The 21,737-nt window shown below is 28.6% G+C and overlaps 1 protein-coding gene across 1 annotated transcript in view; it reads right to left on the bottom strand.

The window, feature by feature from the left end:
* The window catches only part of LOC123297021 (receptor-type guanylate cyclase Gyc76C-like), a 44,174-nt gene extending 25,989 nt beyond the window's left edge, over positions 1 to 18,185 (bottom strand). Inside the window, exon 1 of the mRNA XM_044878789.1 lies at positions 18,154 to 18,185. The gene's annotated coding sequence lies outside the window, so the exon portion shown is untranslated. The remainder of the gene's footprint in view (positions 1 to 18,153) is intronic.
* Between the last annotated feature and the right edge of the window lie 3,552 nt (positions 18,186 to 21,737).

Raw genomic sequence — 21,737 nt, 5'->3', positions numbered from 1 at the left:
GAGTGTGCAAAATATGAGTACCGCATTTGTTCAATTGATTCTTCATCAGAAAAGCTTATAGATTAATATTGTGAATCTTGCCAGAAACGCTAGTGGTCCAATTTTTGTATACCCCCCCCCCTCCAAAGAAACAGTTAAATGGCACTTTTTTGAATCAAGTAAAAGTTACTCTTGATTCTATGGGTTATTTAATGTCAAAAAAGCTCTATGTGATTTTTTCGTAAACGTCTTCGTTTTCGAGATATTAACAGTTTGATGTTTGGAAAAACTCCAAAAAGTCCATTTTAAAAGCTGAAAAACGGGTCTTTAATTATATTTTAGAGCTTATCAAAATTCTAAAATAATGTTTGAACGTCTTTTATGAAGTTCTGAAAAGAAATTACAGATTCTTTAATTCTAAAGCCTCAACTTTTAATTTTTTAAAGATGTTATAATTCTTATTAATAACAGTGTGTAAGACTGAAATATTTAGTATCTCTGTAGTGTGTTTGACTGAAATATTTAGTATCTCTGTCTTACTCATTGTTAATAATGGGAATTAAACATCTTCTTAAGAATTGAAAAATGAGCCTCTAGAATGAAGTAACCTGTATTAGTCTTCAGATCTTCAGGATGTTCAAACATTATTTTATAATTTTGGAACTCAAAAACCTCATTTTATGCCCTGTTTTTTTAGCTTTTAAAATCTCCTTTTTGGAGTTTTTCCAAACATTAAACTGTTAATATCTCGAAAACGAAGAAGTTTTTGACGTTAAATAACCCATAGAGTAACTTTTACTTGATTCAAAAAAAATTTCATTTAACGGTTTCTTTGGAGGGGGGGGGGTATAAAAATTGGACCAATAGGGTTTCTGGCAAGATTCACAATATTAATCTATAAGCTTTTCTGATCAAGAATTAACTGACAAAATGCGGTACTCATATTTTGCACACTCAACCCCATCCAGCGCCTGTTCCACTATGTATTCTAATCTAATCATTGTGTTACTTACGAATAAAGAAACATTCATAGCAGAATGACTATTAATTACTATGAGACGGAAAACTCGTTGAAAAAGCAACAGTTCTCTTCTTTTAATCTAAATTTATGTTTCGCTCGTTGAAATAAAATTAAAATTTACTTACTACAAACATTCATTGAAATAAATGTGTTACTAATTTTTGACAAATATTGATACTTTTTTTAAAAGTTTGCAAGCAAAAATCCGAGAAACTTGTAGGCTTACGATTTTGAATAAAAGTTTAAAATTTCATTTTCTTTCTTGAATTATTTGGATACCTTGATTTGATGAATAGAATGAAATTTGTCACCTAAAAAGTTAGTACAAGCTATTTATCAAATTGCTCGGTACCTACAAATCTTGTACGCATATTCGGAAAAACATATTTTTCTTTCATATTCCATACATTAGATTTTCATTACATCAGATAATGTTTATAAAAATATTGAATACAAGTTTTTCGTTTTTGAAAACAAATTACCTTTTTCTCGAGTATCTCGACTGTTCCCATACTTTTTGAAAGCCATATATAATAATAATGTACCTATAATAGATTAATAATTTGCATCGATAAGCTTTAATTACTATTCACATATATTTCACTGTGGCTACAGACTAGCGTTCATGTAGGTTTATCCTAGGATATTGATGTTTAATCAGTTATTGTGTTTAAATATAGCCAAAGGAATAAATATGCACCAAAATCACAAAAGTTTCCTGCATCAATCTATCTTGTCTATTAGGATTATTAATCACGTGAATTATTATTATTAGGCCGTTTTATAATATTTATGTCCCATTAAAGAAAAATAAAATTAATTTTATGAATGAAAAAATAATTTTATATTTTTAGATCATTTGTTGAAAATGAATATGACAATTGTTTAAAAATAATCATTTTTTACTGATATGATATTATGTATTTGTAATCAGCACAAACCACAGGAGCGAAAATTTACCGATTCCACTGTTTTATTAGTTTTGACAAAATTTAAATCTGAGTCTTTCGGCAATCATACAATTTAAAACCTCGCCCTGAAAAGTAATACAATTATTACATTGCTCATTATTCTGATTATATTGGTCTTGCGAGTTCTATGAATAATTAATATATTATCTTAAGCTATAATTTTTTGTTGTCGATTTTAACCAAAATTTATTGCTAATTTTTCGGAAAGAGTGTTGGTAGATTTATCTGTTCACTTCCTTAAAAGGTGCTGAATTAAAAAAAATTGGGTTAGAAAAAGTTTTGGTCTTGCTGTTACCTTATTTTTACTTTTTCTTTAAAATATATTGTATGGAAAATAACCCATACTAGTTGAAATGGGCAAATGCAAAGGTAGGATCAACTATCAAAAAGAATAGAATGTATCTTGCGCTCAATAAAAATGCACTCTTCATTCATATTTGATGGCAATACTCATATTATAAAATGTGTATTTTTCAACCACCAATATCAAATTTATCTGATATGTAGTGTTGCATTTTTATTGAGCGCAAGTATACATTATACAATCTTTGATTGGATAAACTCATAATATATATGACCATATTCATAAAGGACTATTCTAGTAATAATTTCATTGTTCGTTTGGAAATCCATAGAAAATTATGATGATATATCCTAGGTAGCCGGAATTATTTACAACAATATGGATTTTTTACGAAAGTTTCAACATTTTGCATCTAGAAAATAACGCTTTCCTGGTTATGAAATTATTGAGAAAAAGTCATTATATTAATGCTATCTATCCATTGACGAAGTCCTTCTCAGAGACGAATTAAATGTTGAGAGAACCTCTAGAAAAGAACCACTCCGGCACTCTAGCGGCCATACATTATAAATTTTAATAAATGGGTAGAACACAGTCGGTGTGGTACTGAAGTCCACACGACCCCTGTAGTCCACACGACTAACTTCCCAGAGGGGAAAAGAATGGTCTTGTTAGTCTTCATAGATTATTCTTCGAACATGTACTGCAGCTTATGCTGGAACGATCATTATCTCCATAGATAAATGATGTGTTTTATCCACTTTTCAGATTCTGTTTATAAGTTTTTTCCGAATTTTTTTATTACCATTAAAAAAAAGCTCAGCTAATTCTGTTGAGAACTATTTCAGTTCTTAAATAAGCGATTACGCGTCGAATAAGACCAGTCAAGTGTTAATGTCATAATTGGTTCGCGAGATAATCGAGTCGAAAGAATCTGAACGAACATACGCACATACGTACACACACACACACACACACACACACACACACACACACAGACATCACATTGAAAAGGTTTGATTCGGATATTGCGGCCTTGAAACCGCGGAAATATGTAAAACTGGAGATTTTCAAAATCGGCCCCATTATATTAACTTCCTGTAGGAAGTGAACTAGTACTTATATAATAACTAGCTCTGTGGCGCAGTTTCGCCTGTGTGAGGCTCCATCCAGTGTAAATTTCCTTATTGTGTAAATCTGGATCTCCAGCTACCTACATGTCAAATTTCAGTTTCATCATAAACCGTTCTTTATTTGTTGCATGAAGAAGTAGGAAATAGCAAGAAGACGAAGCACGCTTCGGAATCTCTATAATTCTACAGAAATAGGGATCTTTTATATTCTTACACAATTGAATTCATATAAATTACTTTTCTCTTTGTTTAAAAACTGTCAGGGATGCGTGCCCTTTGTAGCCTCACATCCCTAGGCACGTGCCTGAGGGATGTCCACATCTGGTCTTGCTGTGCCACCCTACATGAAAAAATATATGTCAATTTATGTATCTGAATTTATAAATTTTATTAACAATTTTATCGTTAAAATGTGAATATGGATTGAAAAATAAAACCATTTCAAAATGGTTGAATAGTTAAATACTACTAAATTTCATTAATAATTCACATAATAAATTCAACAAGAATGAATGAATGCATATGAGTTATGAATTTCGAAAAATGTGACAGTCAAATGATATGTGACAGCTATAAAAATATAATATCTGAACATTTGTAAAACACAAACTATATTTCAATTGCAAAAACAGATTTTTTAAAACAATAGGCATGTTGATTAAATTTTTTTATCACTTCAGGTGAAGAATTCTCACTGCACGGGCTGGGCAGAAAAGTGAAGTTGGTTTTTGAAAATCTTCAGAAGTACACAAAATATGAACGTTTAAAATTCCTATAAAACAGACAGGAAGATATTGGTTAGTGTGTTCATTGTCCGATATCACCATAGAGATACATATAAAATACATATAAAACTTTGTTTTGCAAAAAGGAGATGGGAAACAGATATTTTAATGCTTATAACTTCTTCGTTTTTTTGTCTTGGTGTCAGGTCTAGTTTTACATTTTTATGCGTAATACCAATGGCAAATTCGACATCAGGCAACTACTATATTGAAAAAATATATAGTTTACTTCCCTGCTTTTACACCAACTTACATTATATTTTCAAACCTCAATTTTATATAAATATTAAGTTAAATGTTCGTTGGAATCGATGGAAGCATTAATAGATAAAATTGGAAAAAGTATCTGTTATTACACACAAACACTCACGGGCCAACGAAGGATAAATCTTACGGAAAATGGTTTTCGACCAAACTTTCTGAAATTATGGATTCTAATAATTCTTAATGTCTCATTTTCTCCGTCACTGTTCACTTGAACCAGTCTTTGTTTTTCGACACAATTTATTTTTTATAGATGCTTACAAAAGAATACAAGTTTTCTAAATTCTTCTTTAGGCAAATATTGCGCCATATACAATCCGTTTTTGGACCATCTAGGGATACCAATATCACTAGTATGACAGAATACATTAGTTAAGCAGTGCATCTAACTGAGAGGTATATATATACTTGTGTATATCAATTAATAATATTTGTATGCAACAAAACTCCCACTCTCTGCATGCACACAAAAGAAGATCTGTCGTATCGTATCTGTAGTCTTACAACTACATGCTCAACACATGTGTATAATACCTCTCACTTAGATGCATTGCTTAACGCATGAATTCTGTCATACAAGTGATATTGGTATCTCTAGATAGTACAAAAATGGCCTGTATTAGCTTATGAAGGAGTTTATTATTGCCTAGGTTTGATTTCCACCACTTCTTCATATTTACAAATCTTTAGAACTATTTCTGAGTAGACACTTTTGGTATACAATTTTATTATATTTCTCAATTAGAACGGAAATTTATGATAAAATATTTATAATAAAGATTGAAAATGAAAAAAGTAGACTGTTTGTCTCTAGTAATTATATTGTGACTGACATTGATGTCATTTTTTTTTTATTGAAAAACGTTAAACATTTTTTACTAGTTAAGTCAATTACAGACTTTTATCATTCAAATAAGTATAAAAAAAATTTAGAAAACAAAATTTATTGATTCGTGTATTGATAAGGAAAAAATAACGAGAAAAACTTTTGTAAAATTTTGAAATAAAATGAACGCAAGTGGATTATTTGTCATAGTCAGAGAATTTGAACAGATTCAAGTACCCAATTTATTTATTTGCAAACATTTTAATAATAAGCTGAATAGACATTTTTTATCAACTTTTTTTTTGTAAGATTTTATTATACAGGCAGTGAATTTAATACGACTTAGGCTGTCATTAGAAGATTCTGAAAATAAATCATTTAAATATATTTTTTAATGTTTTTATACAAAAATAAATACAAAATATTCGCCCCTTTTAGATTATTTCTTTTATATCAAAAAGAAGATTTCCCAGTAATATTTGTTGTATAATCTTTATTTAGTTTTATATTTATTGGATTATGCCAAATGGTTGAAGTTTAAAAGAATAAGGGAAATTTAAAAGAAAATGTTAATTATAAATATAAGCACAGTAATAACCATCTAATAATTTCAAAGATTATAAATTTATTAGCTATAATGTGCGATAATATTCATTATTTACTCAACATACCCAAGATAAACCTTTTTTTTATCTTATATATTTAAACGAGCAATTCTTGTATATATATATATATATAATATATATATATATATATCAACGATCTTGGAAATGGCTCCAGCGATTTTCATGAAAATGAGTATGTAGTGGTTTTTTGGGGCGATAAGTCGATCTAACAAGGTTTCATTTTAAAAAAAGGTCGTTTTATTCGTTTTTTCATGAAAGACTGAAACATACATCGCAAAATATGACTCTTCCTGACATCTATTGGTGTATATCGTAGTTAATGAAATAAAATACATTACCGGGACATTCAAATTGGTATTTGTGTGGAGACATTTAAAACGGTCTTCTATTAGTGATAAAATTTGTGTCTTTTTAAGAATCCCGAGCAAAGCTCGGTCATCCAGATATTAATATTATTAAACCGGTAAAAAAATTAATTCTTATTTCCATAGTATGTTGTAATATAATGAAATATGTGATTTATATTCGCGCCCACCATTTATTGAATACATTTTAATTTTTTTGTTCCGAAACTCTTAAAAACAGTTGTAGTGGACCGAATAGAGTGAAATCTAAATCATCGTCGGTTCCACTTGAACACACACACACAAAATCATCAAAATCGGTCCGTCCGCTTAGGAGGAGTACAGTGACTACACAATCGAAATATATATAATAGATATTTTATTCGGATCAATAAATTTTACTTGTTTTTAACCCCCGACTTAAAAGAGTCGTGATATAAGTTTAACGTGCCTGTGTATCTGTGTGTCTGTTTGAGGCCTCCTAAATGGACAAACTGAATTTTTTTGTTTTGTTTGAAAGATAATTTAATTGAGAGTATTCATATTTTAAATGATGTGAATTCCTTTATTGGTCAAATAATTTTTTTTTTTTAAACTAAATATGTCATATACCTACTTAGCAGATCGAACATAATGACAAATTTTAAAAACCGATGAAACTACAGCTAGCTGGCTTCACGTTGTGAAGGTTTTGCCATTAATCATAGCATTACGTGTTATGTGTTGATAAATCTTGTTTGCCATTTGTTTGTGGCATCTTACACATGCATCACATCCCAGGTACCTACTACATTGTACCGCTTTTGTCGTAGGTATATTCAGAAAGTGAATCAAGACTAAGTGATAGAAAATTATTCGAAAATTTTGTTTCTAATACGAATATTTTTCTGTAACATTTTTGTAGTTGTTATATTTTTAAAATCGTCCATAGGGCTTAAACTACAAACAGAAAAAATGTATTTAAAATAAAAATAATTAAAAATGAACATAAAAATATTCATACTCATACAGGTTGTATTTTGTAGAAATATATATAAAAAAACAGGAAACGTTATTTTAAAGAGAAAAATTTTAACATCCATTGTTTACTCGCTACAAAAATTTTGAATCGTATTGACATACGATTTGCTGCAACATATTCAGAATTATATTTAGGTAAAAGTGTAAGCAATAAAAACTATCGGATGGGTAGAATGCATCATAAAATAATAGGGAATATTCATGTATTAGAGAATAATTTTGAGATGTTGAAACACAGTCCTTTTTTACATGCAAAGAATCTTACATTAGTTTTGGAACTAAGTTCCTTATCGTACGGTATTTGTTTGTTGGTTGGGAGTTAAAACCAAAAAAACCTCCAACAGACACCAAAAACCGATATCTAGCTAACCTAGGAAACTAAAACTTTTTCAACCGATTCAGGTTGCCATGAATTTTGGAAAAATGCAAAAATCTTTTTATTACTGTCAATTTGTATTTTTTGTCAAAATTTTATGTTATATCATTTAAGACAACTGAGTTGTGAAAGTTATCAGAAGATAAAGAAAGCAGGGAAGTAAGTACAATGCAATTTATATGTTATGTCATTATAAATATCCCAATCAAACCAAACTTAATGTACTCACATATTGGGTTGACTACTTCATCAGAAGTATGTCTTTTTTAAACTAATACTACAATCATCTTATACAGTAAAAACTAAAAGTAGATATAAAATTAAATTCTTTAAAGAATCAAACAAGTTTGACTTCTAAAATTAATACCTTAAATTTTCAGAAAAATATCTTGTAACTAAAAAAAGTAAGCGCTAAATTTATAATGGTACGATAGGAATATAGTTCCTACTGGGACTCTCGATCTTTTTTTAAATTTATTTTTGTGCAAAGGATCTTACATTCGATTCTTTGTCAATAGTAATAATCTATCCTATATATAAGATATAGAAGTACATACCGTATATAGTATTCATAAAAGTAATTAAAATATTTATTTAACCAGACATATCGGTGCTACTGATTAATTATATTTTTATTGGAAATATATTTTTTATTTATTTGTGAATGAAAAAAGTAACAAGGCAAAAAAAAGCATAAATTTTCATATTATAATAATGTTTATTATAATCGTATATCTATTTAATTAATATTTTCAAATAATAAAAAAAAAAAAATTAAAATAAATTATTATTTAAAATATGATTTAACAAAGGAATAATTTATTATTTAAACATCAAATACAATAACTATTATTATTGTAAAACTTTATAATATTATGTATATACTCATATATAATAATAAATTAATAATATTAATAAGTGATATTAAAATGATGATTTTTTTGTATTTCTAAAAACATCTGTTCATAAATTAATAATATTCATAATTATTTAGTTAATGAATTGAACATTTAAAATTAATAAATAAAAAACTTGTTCAGCTAGATGTATAAATTCTTTTTATGTATTGAAAAAATAATACTTAAAAAAGATATATTATTAACAGGGAAGTAAAAATCTTGATTCTTTTTTTACATACAGTTTAAAACGATTTCTGAAAATTTTAGTTTTGCTTTTTTTATTTTTAAATAAATAAATTTATTTCAAAAGTAGGAATATTTTATTTTGGTCTTATGGCAAAACGGCAAATAGACGGATAATTTGTATTCAACCAGATTTGGCCGTCAAAAATGAAAAAGGAACTATCTAATTAACCTTAATAAAAAACAAGAAAAAGTCAACCGACTTTATTAAGTTTCGGGTATAAAATTTAAAAAACAATACATTTTCAAATTTTGATGATGAATTATGATATAACATGAGTGGCTTTGTTTTCAAAATATCAAAGATTGAAAATTGTGGTTAATTATTAAGTCTTCGGTATTTTGACCATTAAGTATCAAAAATTTGTATTCTTACTTTTCGCCTAAATTCATTATCAATGGTGAAATTTTGAAAAACTCTTAAGATAGTATGAGCACCAAGGCAATTTTAGATTTAGGGTTGAAATTATTTGTACCTTATTTTTAACTTTGATGATGAATTGGATCATAACTTCATGAATGAAGACGAAAAATAATAATAAATTTATTCGAAATCAGGCTTGTTTTTCGAAATATCGTAAGGTAAATAATTAAACAAAATTTTCTATTTTCAAACACCCCCCCTCCTTTCCCTAAAACTTTTAGTTTTAAGTTTTAATCTTTTTTCGATTTTTGTATTTCAACGAAGTTTTTTGCTTGTCATATATGTTAAAAGAAATTCAGTGACAGCAAAAAACGTAGAAATAAAAAGCATAATGTTTAAAACAGCCGAAAGTGTTGAAAAATGAAATGTCATTTTTCGAATCGACTTAATTTTGGAATAAAATTTTTCGTAAGTAATGAGTCTGACATAAAAACAATATTTAACGATATATTTCCATAAATTTGATACTTATTTTAAGTAAAATGATACTAGAAAAATGATCACTATCTTTCTACCATCCAAATATGCTTGTTAAAATAAGGTCAAGTTTTAGATATTGCAGAGAATGTTTTAAATGGAATATATATATACTTAACTTTAGATGTCATAACAATAACTTTAGTCACCACGTACTATGTGCATAATCAAAATTACCTTAATTATCCTGTGAATACGAACACCTAACAATTTTGTACAATTGTACTTTACTGCTCCTATTCTACTGGTCAATGATAGTACTACTTACATGGATCATACATAGTAAACATACCTTCCATTAAATACAGCCAAATCTGAATTTAGCTAGAGAAATTATCTGTGCTGCTTATTTTTCAAGACATTTCCCCAACCGGGCAAGACAGAAGTACCCTACTTACGGACACTACATTCTTTACTCTATATTAAAAAAAGACGATTGTATTTTATTTTATGGACGATTTTCAGCATTTTTTGATTCCTGACATTTTTTACTTAGAATTATCGTTTTCGAAATATAAGCATTCGAAAAAATAAAATGCGAATTTTTGCCGAAAACTCTTTATTGTGGAAAATAAAGATGATTTTAAGTAATTTTTGACTCGTGACAATTTTCACGAAACCTCACTGTTTTCGATATAAAAGCGTTTGAAAAAAATAAAGTACAAAAATTTTTGTCGGAAATTCGTTTTTCAAATGCTTATATCTCGAAAATGATGAGGCTAGTTAAAAAACGTCAAGAATCAAAAAATGCTGGGAATTGCCCTTAATATAAAATATAATCGTTTGCAAATGGAAAAATTATAATCTTCACAAGTGGATTGTAATCCAGCTTTATTTTATTATTGTTGCGATTTATGTACTTGAAGTTTCAATGTACCAGCAAAATCATTACAAATAAACAACTTTTATATATGTTCGAATAAAACCACAATTTTCCATGAAATTTTCATATAAGCTTTCAAATACCTATATGCATATCAAGATTGTTTGAATCTGTATTTATTTAGGTTCGGAAGTCATGGAACCATCGTTGTGGAAAACTGATATACTAAATATATTTTATAAATATTTAAAAAGTTTCTTCAGAATAGTACGGTTGCTTGAATCAGAAAGATGGTAAGGAAATTATACAGATCGACTATTTGCAAAGCATTAATAATGAATGAATGGGTTGTATTAAATTGTGTAGTCTTGGAACATGAAACGTACATTTTTTGCCTGCCATTTACATTAAAATATTTAAATATTTTAAATATTGTAACGAAAAAAGCTTATAAAATCAATTTTTCGGTTCTCCTATATTTCATTTTATTGATTCATAATATTTAGGCTCTTTCCTCTGCGAGTTGAAAAGTTTTCGAATCACTCATGTCTTTTTAATGAACCTGTACTAGAATTTTCTGCCAATTGAAAGTAAAAAACTGGATAAAGCACGGCTCCTAAAAATATTTGCACAAAAAGCAACATTAAAAGCTTGAAAAATTTGAAACATTATTCACGAAATTTACTTGTAAATTTCCTCAAATTTTAATCAACATTAAAATACTTCTCAGCACTCTATAACAGTGGCGTAACTACCAATGTTCACAGTGTTCCATGGAACACGGGCCCTGCGGCTGTGTCGAGGCGACTTGAAACGCAAAAATGCGAAAAGTTATTTTTTTCAAATTGTGATCTGTTTTCATTAATCATGTATAAAATGATACTGTTAATTATCATTTTTTTTCTGGAGAGTCCCAAATTTTATAAATGCTCAGCTTACTAAAAACAACTTAATTTGAATCAATGAACTTTTTAAATGCTCAGAACTGAAATCAATTTTAGTTTAGAACTGAAATCAATCTCTTTTACACGTTGTGTCTCCTGCTTTTCATCGATTTAGGATAAAATATTCAGTGGTAGAGGAGATATTAATACCGAATGTTTAAAATCGATCAGAACTTACTTCAAAGATGATTTAATAAATAGGAAAATAACTGAACACGCAATGTGCTGAATATATAATACGTGCTGATTTTAGCTATCTGTAACAAATTTTAGTAATTTTTCCTTGTCGTAAAATTAATGGAGAAGACTACAGAGGGAAAGAGGGATTGTAATTTTCAGCTTTTTGCCTCATCGGAAATACTTGTGACATATACCTAAATTTTCTAACTGGAGAGACAGGTAGACATTCGAACGACACGAACCATGTAGGATATGGTCAACCATAGTACGTGTACCGATATAAAATATTTTTGGTATTTAGTAGTTTTTTTATTTGTGAAAATGTTAAAATATTTGAAATAATTGAAAATCAAGATACTGAAATATATAATGCACATTGAGTTTGTTTGTTTGGTTTGTGAAGTAAAAATAAAAGATATTTGAAAAATTTGTTATAAACAAAGTCAAGAGTCAAACAAGGGACATGCTGACATACAAGTAAGTTTAAACATACATTAGAAGAAAACTCCAAATATAACATAACATAAGTTTTACAATACACAATTTTGTATACAAGATATGATTCAGTAGTAATTTTAAAGATGACTCGGTAGTAATAGAAAAAATAAATTAGCAGACAATGATCCGAATTTTTAGTATGTTATAGTTAACGAAACATATGATTATATAAACACACATATTGCGGTCAAACTTATAACACCCCCTTTTATTTTAGTTCGGGGGTTAAAAATACAATTTTTCAGCGAAAAAAAATTTTAATCGCCTTTTTTTAGTTCTTCTGCCTACCCCTCAATATATATTCAGAAAATTTGACATATTAGTTTTTATTTTAAAAAATAGAAAGAATTTTATTTTCGTTATTATCAATATTTCCCTAATGATCGTATAATTTTATGCGAGACATTATTCAGTTTAAAACCACTATAATCTGTATGACTGAAACATACACTAAATCTTTATCCCAATATCCCTATACTATATATTATAAATGTGAAAGAAAGGATGTTTGTTTGTTTGTTACGCTTTCACGCAAAAACTAGCGAATGGATTTGAATGAAACTGTACAACAATATAGCTCATACATCAGAATAACACATGAGCTATAATTTATAAAGATATATTTAAAAACGAAATTAAAAAAATTAAATTTATTCTGACATTTTAAACCATAAATTAAAGATTTCTGTAAAAATTTGTTATTGTATAAATGACAAACAATTTATGGCCTTCTTTTCTAATATACTCAATGAATTACGACTATTTTACACTTCAAACAATTCCTTCGAGTGTAATGAAAGGGAATAAGTGAGATCATGAGAGGTGGAGGCTATAAAGCGGTGGTTTTTACTTTTAAGCCCAGTGAAGCGGGCAGGTATCAAGCTAGTAACAATATAAACGGTTTAGTCAGGTATACATATATGTATAAAGTATGTTTAAAATGTATAATGAAATTGTACGTGTATATTTCTTATGTTATTCTTATGTTATTTATTTGTTATCTGAGGCCAAGGTCCATTTGATGATGACATACTGAATATTAAAAATGGTAATGTGTGCGTGGGATTTAATTTCTATTTTTAACTTAGCTTCCAACACAAAACAAATATTTAAAACAAAGTTATACCTCCACATACAGGCTAAAATATATATATTTACGTTTCTGTAATGTCTTAAATATTATACAAATTGTAGAGTTCGTACAAAACGAAGTGGCACCGAGCAAGAGAGAGTGTAGATACGAGTGCACATACATATACATCATACACTCTCTCTTGCTCGGTGCCACTTCGTTTTGTACGAACTCTAAAACAAAGTATAGTTCCTAGAATCAAACTTAATTTTGTATTTTTGAAAACCATTTGCTAATATCATGTGATCCATGATATGATATAATATCCTGTAGTTATATGGAACATACACTAATGTACCCTAAGATAACTACTACCGGTGTTCGTAGTCTTACTCTATAGCACTTAGTCTTCTATTCTTTATAGTGAATGCAAGATATGTCAATAATACAACTCGGACTTGGATCGAGCTCAAAAGCTTTTTTTCGTAGTGCCAAAGAACTTCTATTTTTATACACAGAGGTTGTGTGGCGTCTACACAAATTGTTTAAAAAGAAATATATTTGATAAATAATTTTGTATGTCTCCTACATGGGTTTAAATTCAAACATACATGTTTATTTATTTTCATAAGATAATCTATCTTATTGTTATTTTCAAAAAAATCGATTAATCTTTTATGCATAAAACTAAATAATTGCAATTTTATTTTTATTTACACTCGTGTGTATGTCTTCTCTGTTTTTGATATTAAATAATTTATATTTGACTGAATAGTAAATTTTCAAAGATTACAAATTAATAATCATTGATTTGAAAATCTCTCGAGAAGGTCATTAGTTCTCGAATTTTTGTTATCCGTACATCTCTTTTTATTTATATGATATTCACTTAAAAACACTAAAAAATTTTAACTACCCACCAATTTCAAAGTTTCAAGATAATAATAGTTTACACCCCGACAAACTACGCAGGGGTGTGAGCAATTTCCGTACGAATTTTTGGCCTTTGGCTTTTCATAGAAAATTAAGATACTATATAAAACCGTAGGCTATATTATATATTAATATATATAAAAACGAGACTATATAGAAAATATCGTTTTTCTCATTTCTCGCGGCATCACTAAACAGAGGACTCGATTTGAATTTGGTAACATACGATTCTATATAACTTGACTTAATGCCTTTAATCCCTAGGGGGACACAGGGCCGCAACAAAGGATCTCCAGCGAACACGATTGCTGGCCAGACTCTTGACTTCACTCCAGGTTTTGCCTTCCAGTTCTGCCTCTTTTTCTACTGTTCTTCGCCAGTTGATGCATTTTCTTAGCATATGGCCGGTCCAGCCAAACTTCCTATGCTTGATGGCGTCTGCTATGGGTGTTTGATTTGTTTTCTTTTACAAGTTAACATTGGACATCGTATTTGGCCAAAAGATGTTTAGTATTTCTCTAAGACAGTTGATAATGAATGTCTGTATTTTGCTAGAGATGGTTTTAGTAACTCTCCATGTTTGGCAACCGTAGAGTAGTACTGACTTTTTACTTTGTTTCAAAAATTCTCAGTTTGCTCTTGAATCTTTGACGATTCTATATAGTATATTAATTTCCTACAAAAAGCCAAATTTCGTATAAAAATTAGCCACACTCCTGCGTAATCTGTCGAGACCATAAACTATAAATTTGTTGGAAATTTTTAATTGGTCGGAAGTTAAAATACATTTTTTGGGTTTTTTTAGTAAATACGATTAGTTTTGATAATATTTGTTTGAAAGTGTTAATACATTGTTTTTTTGTGTTGCAATTTTTATATTTTATTTTAATAAATATTATGTTAAAAAATTGAATCATGATAATTACACATCAATTATAAGTATTATTTTGTGTTGAATTATCTGGTGTTACTCGATTTGAAAAAAAAAATGAATCATTTCACAGATAAAAAATATGGTGCAACCGTTCATCATAATCAATTACGTTTATAACATCCATGTACTAGCTAAATTCTATAAAATCCCTATTTATATTATTACACAGTAAAAAAAATTACTGGATATCCATATCAATATTGAAGTAAATATAAATACAATTTCTTTTATTACTTTTTGTTTTTGTTTACTTTTAATCATGTATACGATATTTATTTACATCATGGTCTCTCGATTATTATTGATGATTTTTAATATGATATATACAGCGTAAACTAAATATTGACAAATATCTTGTTTAGTAATCTTAATTAAAGAGAATTGAAAAAAATACACTCGAACCAGGATTCGAATCCGGACTTCTTGGATTCATGTCAAGCGCCCTACCAATTAGGCCATTCGAGTTCTAGACACAGAGTGCAATTTTTTATTTAAGTCAAAAGTTGCCCTAAATTGAGCCGTTTCTCAGATATTGCTACAATCTCAATATTTAAGTGTAGTGATCAGCGAGACCAAGATCATACTTATCTTTGTCTTGATCTTGACTATTGTATCTTTGGTTTTGGTCTTGCACTATTAGTTTTAAACTTGGTCTTGATCTTGATCATGCAAAAATATGCCTTGGTCTTGTAGAATCGAGTATTGGCCTTGTAGAGATAAGTCTTGATCTTGATCTTACAAAAGTTATCTTAGTCTTGGTCTAGGTAAATCGAGTCTTGTTTTTAATCTTTTATCAGAACTGTTTAATCTTCAGAATTTTTGAAGTTTTTTATTATTTATATAAAACGATGAGACCAGATAATCAAAGCCTGCGCATCCGAACTGTGTTATACCGAAAGTTAGTAGATTAGTTATTGTTTTTTCTTTATTTATCTGGTTTTACTTAAAATGCGAAAGAAAAATTTACTCAGGTATAATAAAAAACCACATAGAAAAATTCTCTCTAGGAGGTTCATTTATTATTTTCAATAATAAGTTTGGTAAAAATTGATTCTTGACCAATTATTGGTATTGGTCTTATCGAAATGATAAGTATATTGATCTTGGTCTTGAAAAATTTGGAAGACCAAGGCCGAGACTGCAAGACCGACACTCATTTTGCTCATCACTACTTAATTCAAGAAAATAAGTATTTGAGTGTACAAAAATTTTCCTGAGTACTAACAACTAGTATTAAAAACTAGTCCTTTTTTCACCGTATGTACGGATTTAAATAGATATATAAAAATGAATAAATTTCCGTACAAATACTGATTAAATTAATGAAACAAATATATTGAGCCCTTGGGTATTAAAAATAATCATTGAAATATTATTTTACTGTGCTCGTATTTTTCCAACTGCATATTTAATAGTGTTTTATAGTCTATAGATAATAAATAATTTTTAAACTATTTTTGTTGTTGTAATATCCTTACTAATTTTTAAATGGAAACAAAATTCACAAATTAAAAAAAATTTGTTTGTAAAAAAAACTTAATTATAATTGTTGTTAATCAACATATAGATTTTAATTACAATTTTTATTACCGCATTCACGTACAAAGTGATTTATTTTTATCCTGAACTAAATTCTAAATATAAGCTTTATCGATAAACAATATTAGTTTCAAAAGTAAGTACCATCTAAAGGCAAGTATCAAAAATTGAAATTTTGGAGCTTTGTTTTATATCAAAAGAGGTATAGTGACACTTTTTTGTTTAAATATATCGAATTTGTTATGATAGATAGAAGGAGACTCCGAACGAAGGTCCCACAACCGCATTTTCTAGTTTTAATTTTCGCTAATAACATGCATTTACAAATTTTATTTACGCCAAAAAATGACAATTCTAATTTTTTTTTTTGAGCCACATTAGTTTGATATATGCCTTAAGCATCAAAATCCTAGCAAACTTTATTTAGGTTAATGTTGACTAAGCTACACATTTTGATTTTTTTGTCTTGAAATTTATAAGCGTATACTTTGGTAAAAACTCCTCTAAAACGGCGTTTATAATATCTTTCGACCCAATATTTTGCTATTTACTTTTCTATTGTCTTTACTTCTTAACTACAGCTTTTTAGTTTAAACTTAGTTAAAGATAAATTCTTAAGAGATTATCAAAAATTAAAAATTATCAACTAAAAATAATTAAAAAAAACTTATTTGGAACTTTTAATGTCTCTAACTCGATTAAAAATTACATCGGATTTTAATGCAGCTCGAAAGTTGTGATACGCATATAAAGATATGTAAGATAAACTCTGGTAAATTCTGAGATTTGCATTAAAATTATCTTAACGCCTCAAGTAATAAATTGACAGTACAGAGTCGGCGTGATATTGAAGTCGTGTGAGTGCGACCCGTGAAGTCCACACGACTTACTTCCAGAAGAGGAAAAACATTAAAAAAAGGTCTTGTTATCATTCATAGATTATTCATCGAACATGTACTGCAGCTTATGCTGGAACGATTTTTATCTCCATACATAAACTATATGTTTGATCCACTTTTCCATTTCTGTTTATTCAGTATTTTTAGTTTTTTTATTACCATTAAAAAACGGCTCAACTAATTCTGCTTTCAGTTCTTAAATACGCGATTACGCGTCGAATAAGCGTAGTCACTTACTAATGTCATAACTTTTTCGTGAGATAATCGAGGGGAAAGAATCCGAATGAACATACGCACATACGTACACAAACACACACAGAAATCACATTGAGAAGGTTTGATTCGGATATTGCGGCCTTGAAACCGCGGAAATATGTAAAACTGGAGATTTTTAAAATCGGCCCCATAACATTAACTTCCTCTGGCAAGTTAATCATATGTATTAGAATTTTAACATATTATTCTATAAATGAATTTGTATTACACGATGGGATGATAAATAAATCTAATTAAAATTATGCTAATGTGTCATTAAATAAACCTACACGTTTATATATTGTAACAAAACAAATTAATATAAAAATAATTAATTGATATGCATATCATTCATATCTGTTTAATATTAAACATTATGCTTACCATATATCATCAATTAATTAAGTAAACCAAATCTGTAAAAAAAAAAAGTTTTTTTTTATAGTAAAGTAATTAATTAAGGTGCGTGAGGTTCCTGCAATTAGTTAAATATTTATAGAAATCTATGAGGAATAAAATATATACTTAAAAATTAAAAATTTATTTATATAAAACTAGCTGTGAACTACCCGCTTTGCTGGGCAACATCCCCACTTGCACCCCTCCCTCCACATTTCCTTGCGTGGGATAACAGTTTTGTTATGTACACGTCATGCTCTTTTATTTGATACCCCACTTAGGTATATTTGTAAATATTCGATAATTCCTTCTCACTTTCTCGCTACACCTTCCTACCCTCCGAAGGTTAAAAGTATATAAAAACAATAGATCTTTGAAGCTGGTTGTATATCGTGTCAATATTTGAGCTTAATCGATGCACAACTTTTTTAGTTTTTGAAGCATATCCCTTTCAACCCCTATTTCAACCCCTTACTCTACTATAATATGGATGTATTATACATAAAAACCTTCCTCTTGAATCACTCTATCTATTAAAAAAACCGCATCAAAATCCGTTGCGTAGTTTCAAAGATTTAAGCGTACAAAGGGACATAGGGACATAGGGACAGAAAAAGCGACTTTGTTTTATACTATGTAGTGAAGAAAAATGGAAAAAATTTCATATATTTTCAAACGTTACTAATTCCGGTGGTTTAGTTAATATATAAAAATTGAATAAAAAACAAGTGAAAACAAACAATTGACTGAGTTAATTGTTGAAATACCATGTATAGACAGTGTTGATCCACTCTTAGATAGCCACACATTCATAACTGATATTCCCATATAATTATATTATAAAATTTACACCTAATTTGCGCCCTCGTGGGTAAGCAGTGATGTTTACAAAAAAAATGTTTCAAACAAAAGTTGTTTATTTTGGAACATTTTTTACATTTGAACTTCTGTTCTATTTCTAACGGCTTACAAGTTGGGTCCTACAGAACCAAGACCCAAATGACCTATGCTGCTCATTTACGAACTCGACCTCACTTTTTACGCCCTAAGCACGCTATAAAAATTTCATCTTGATATCTCTTTTCGTTTTAAAGTATAAAATTTTGAATTTTTTCAAAATATAAATGTTTTTGTATTTTTTGATCAGTTTTAAGCAAAAAAGTACTATTGTGATTTTTTTTTTCTCTAGACGATTAGTTTTAGCAATAAAAGTTCTTAAAAAATTTAAAATATAAAAAAAAAGTTTTTCTCTAAGAAAACTGTGTCCATTTTTTAATGGAATTCGCTTAGTTAAAGCAGCTTCTGTGCTACGAATTTTTTCTATAGTTTTGGAGACAATGAAACCTTATGTTCTACCCTATTTTGCGCCCTCATGGAAAAATGATATAAATAAAAAGGCTTTTAAACACGCCATAAAAATTTCAGCTCAAACTTTCTTCTCGCTTTCGAGTTATTGTGATGACGGACGGATAGACAGACGGTTAGACAAATGGAAATGGACGAATAAGTAGATTTTATAACACTCTATATACATATTTTTGAGCGTTACAAACTTGTGCCTGATATATTTTATATTTACAGGTCACAAAATTGAAATTTATAACATTTAAAACAATACATTTCGTTTTTATTTATAATATGTCATTTGGGTAAGAATATCATATAAAACAATAAAAAATATTTCAGAAAGCAATAGGGAATATAAAAACAAATCCGATTAGGACGAATAATATGTATTATTAAAAACAAAAATTGTCAGTAGCAGAGCTCTATCATAAGGGTCATATTTCCCTATTTAAAATTTTTTTTTATTATTAAATGCTTTTTTCATGTTTATATTCACAGAAAAGGGTGAGAAAGGGAGTTTGGAGAGTTGATACAGCGAAAAGGCGCTTGCTTAAAATTAACTCAATTCCCATTTTTTAAACACTCTTAAATTCCTAATCTAATTGAATTTAGACAGGCATCTTGGAACTTCATAAATCGTGTTCTAGGAGCTGAGAGATTTATTATTTTTAACACATGCTCGTACCTTTCCGCTGGCCTTCAATACGTTGCTTTAGTTTATATTTATCGGGGAAAATATGACTAAAAAATAACAAGAGAATAAACAGCCTTATAAAATTATATTATGATAATTTATTATTTAGATGTATCCACCCACACACAACAAAAAAGCTGGATTATATTAAATATCTTTCATTATTGTTGTGTATGTGACATAAAAAATAAATTTTATGTTTATAACACATACAAAACAAGTGAAAACAAACAATTGACTGAGTTAAATGTCGAAATACCATGCATAGACAGTGTTGATGACATAATCGTATGTTTTTTTACATCATGTAAATAAAGAAAGATATTCACTCTTAGATAGCCACACAAATGTAACTGATATTCCCATATAATAAAGTTGTTAATTTTTTTATAATGAACAGTTTTTACATTTAAAGTTTTTTTTTATCTCTAACGGTTTACAAGATGGGGCTATGGCCTACGGACCTAAGGCCCAATTGAACTATGTTGCTCATTTACGAACTTAGCCTTACTTTTTACGTCCTAAGCACGCTATAAAAATTTCAACATGATATATCTTTTCGTTTTTGAGTTATCGTATTGACAGACAGACAACCGAAAACAAACTAATTAGGTGATTTTATGAACACCTGTACCAAAATTTTGTTCGTAGCATCAAAATTTTCAGGCGATACAAGCATGGAACTAAACTTAATATACATTTAACTTTTTTTACATTTAACTTAAAACTTAAACTTTTGTTCTATCTTTAACGGTTTACAAGATGGGTCGTACGGACGCAATACCCAAATGACTTATGACCTCACTTTTTACGTCCTGAGTGCGCTGTAAAAATATCAGCTTGATATCTTTTTTCGTTTTTGAGTTATCGTGTTCACAGACGAACGGGCGGACAGACGGTCAGCCGAAAATGGTTAATAAGATCTATGAACACCTATACCAAAATTTTGTTCGTAGCATCAATATTTTTAAGCGTTACAAACTTGGGACTAAATTGAATATACTATGTAAATTTCATATATACATGGTATAAAAAGATGGAAAAGATGAGAATATATATATGTATATTTTGGAAATTTTTGTTGGGAAATATGTTTGTGAAAATAAATATTAAATGTTGTTTTTTAGGGGTGTTTATATTGCCTACCATTCATATAAAATAATGTAAATAATTTGTTTGATAAGTATTGAAGGTAGGTTCGTTCATATCTAATATTTGTTAAATATAGGGTGTCTCAAAATTAAGTGGTATTTTAAATTTCGGTCTGTTAGCCCGTGAGATGTGTGTTTTTTGCATTATAACTTTTTTGTAATCAAGATACAGGGAGAGTGGTAATCTTCGATATCCGCCGCCCGGAAATTTTATCTGACGAAATATATGACGGTGTATTTAGAGGTTTGTTTAGTAATAGAGAATTAAATATCCAACAGTTTGAAATTGTGCAAATTCATTGTTAGTGATGTTCGTTATCGTGAAATGATAATCAACTTTTCATAGAATAACTGATATGCACACAAAATTTTTTTTT

The sequence above is a fragment of the Chrysoperla carnea genome, chromosome 3 (genome assembly GCF_905475395.1).
Source record: "Chrysoperla carnea chromosome 3, inChrCarn1.1, whole genome shotgun sequence".
Taxonomy (NCBI): domain Eukaryota; kingdom Metazoa; phylum Arthropoda; class Insecta; order Neuroptera; family Chrysopidae; genus Chrysoperla; species Chrysoperla carnea.
This window is presented reverse-complemented; position numbering and strand designations above follow the sequence as displayed.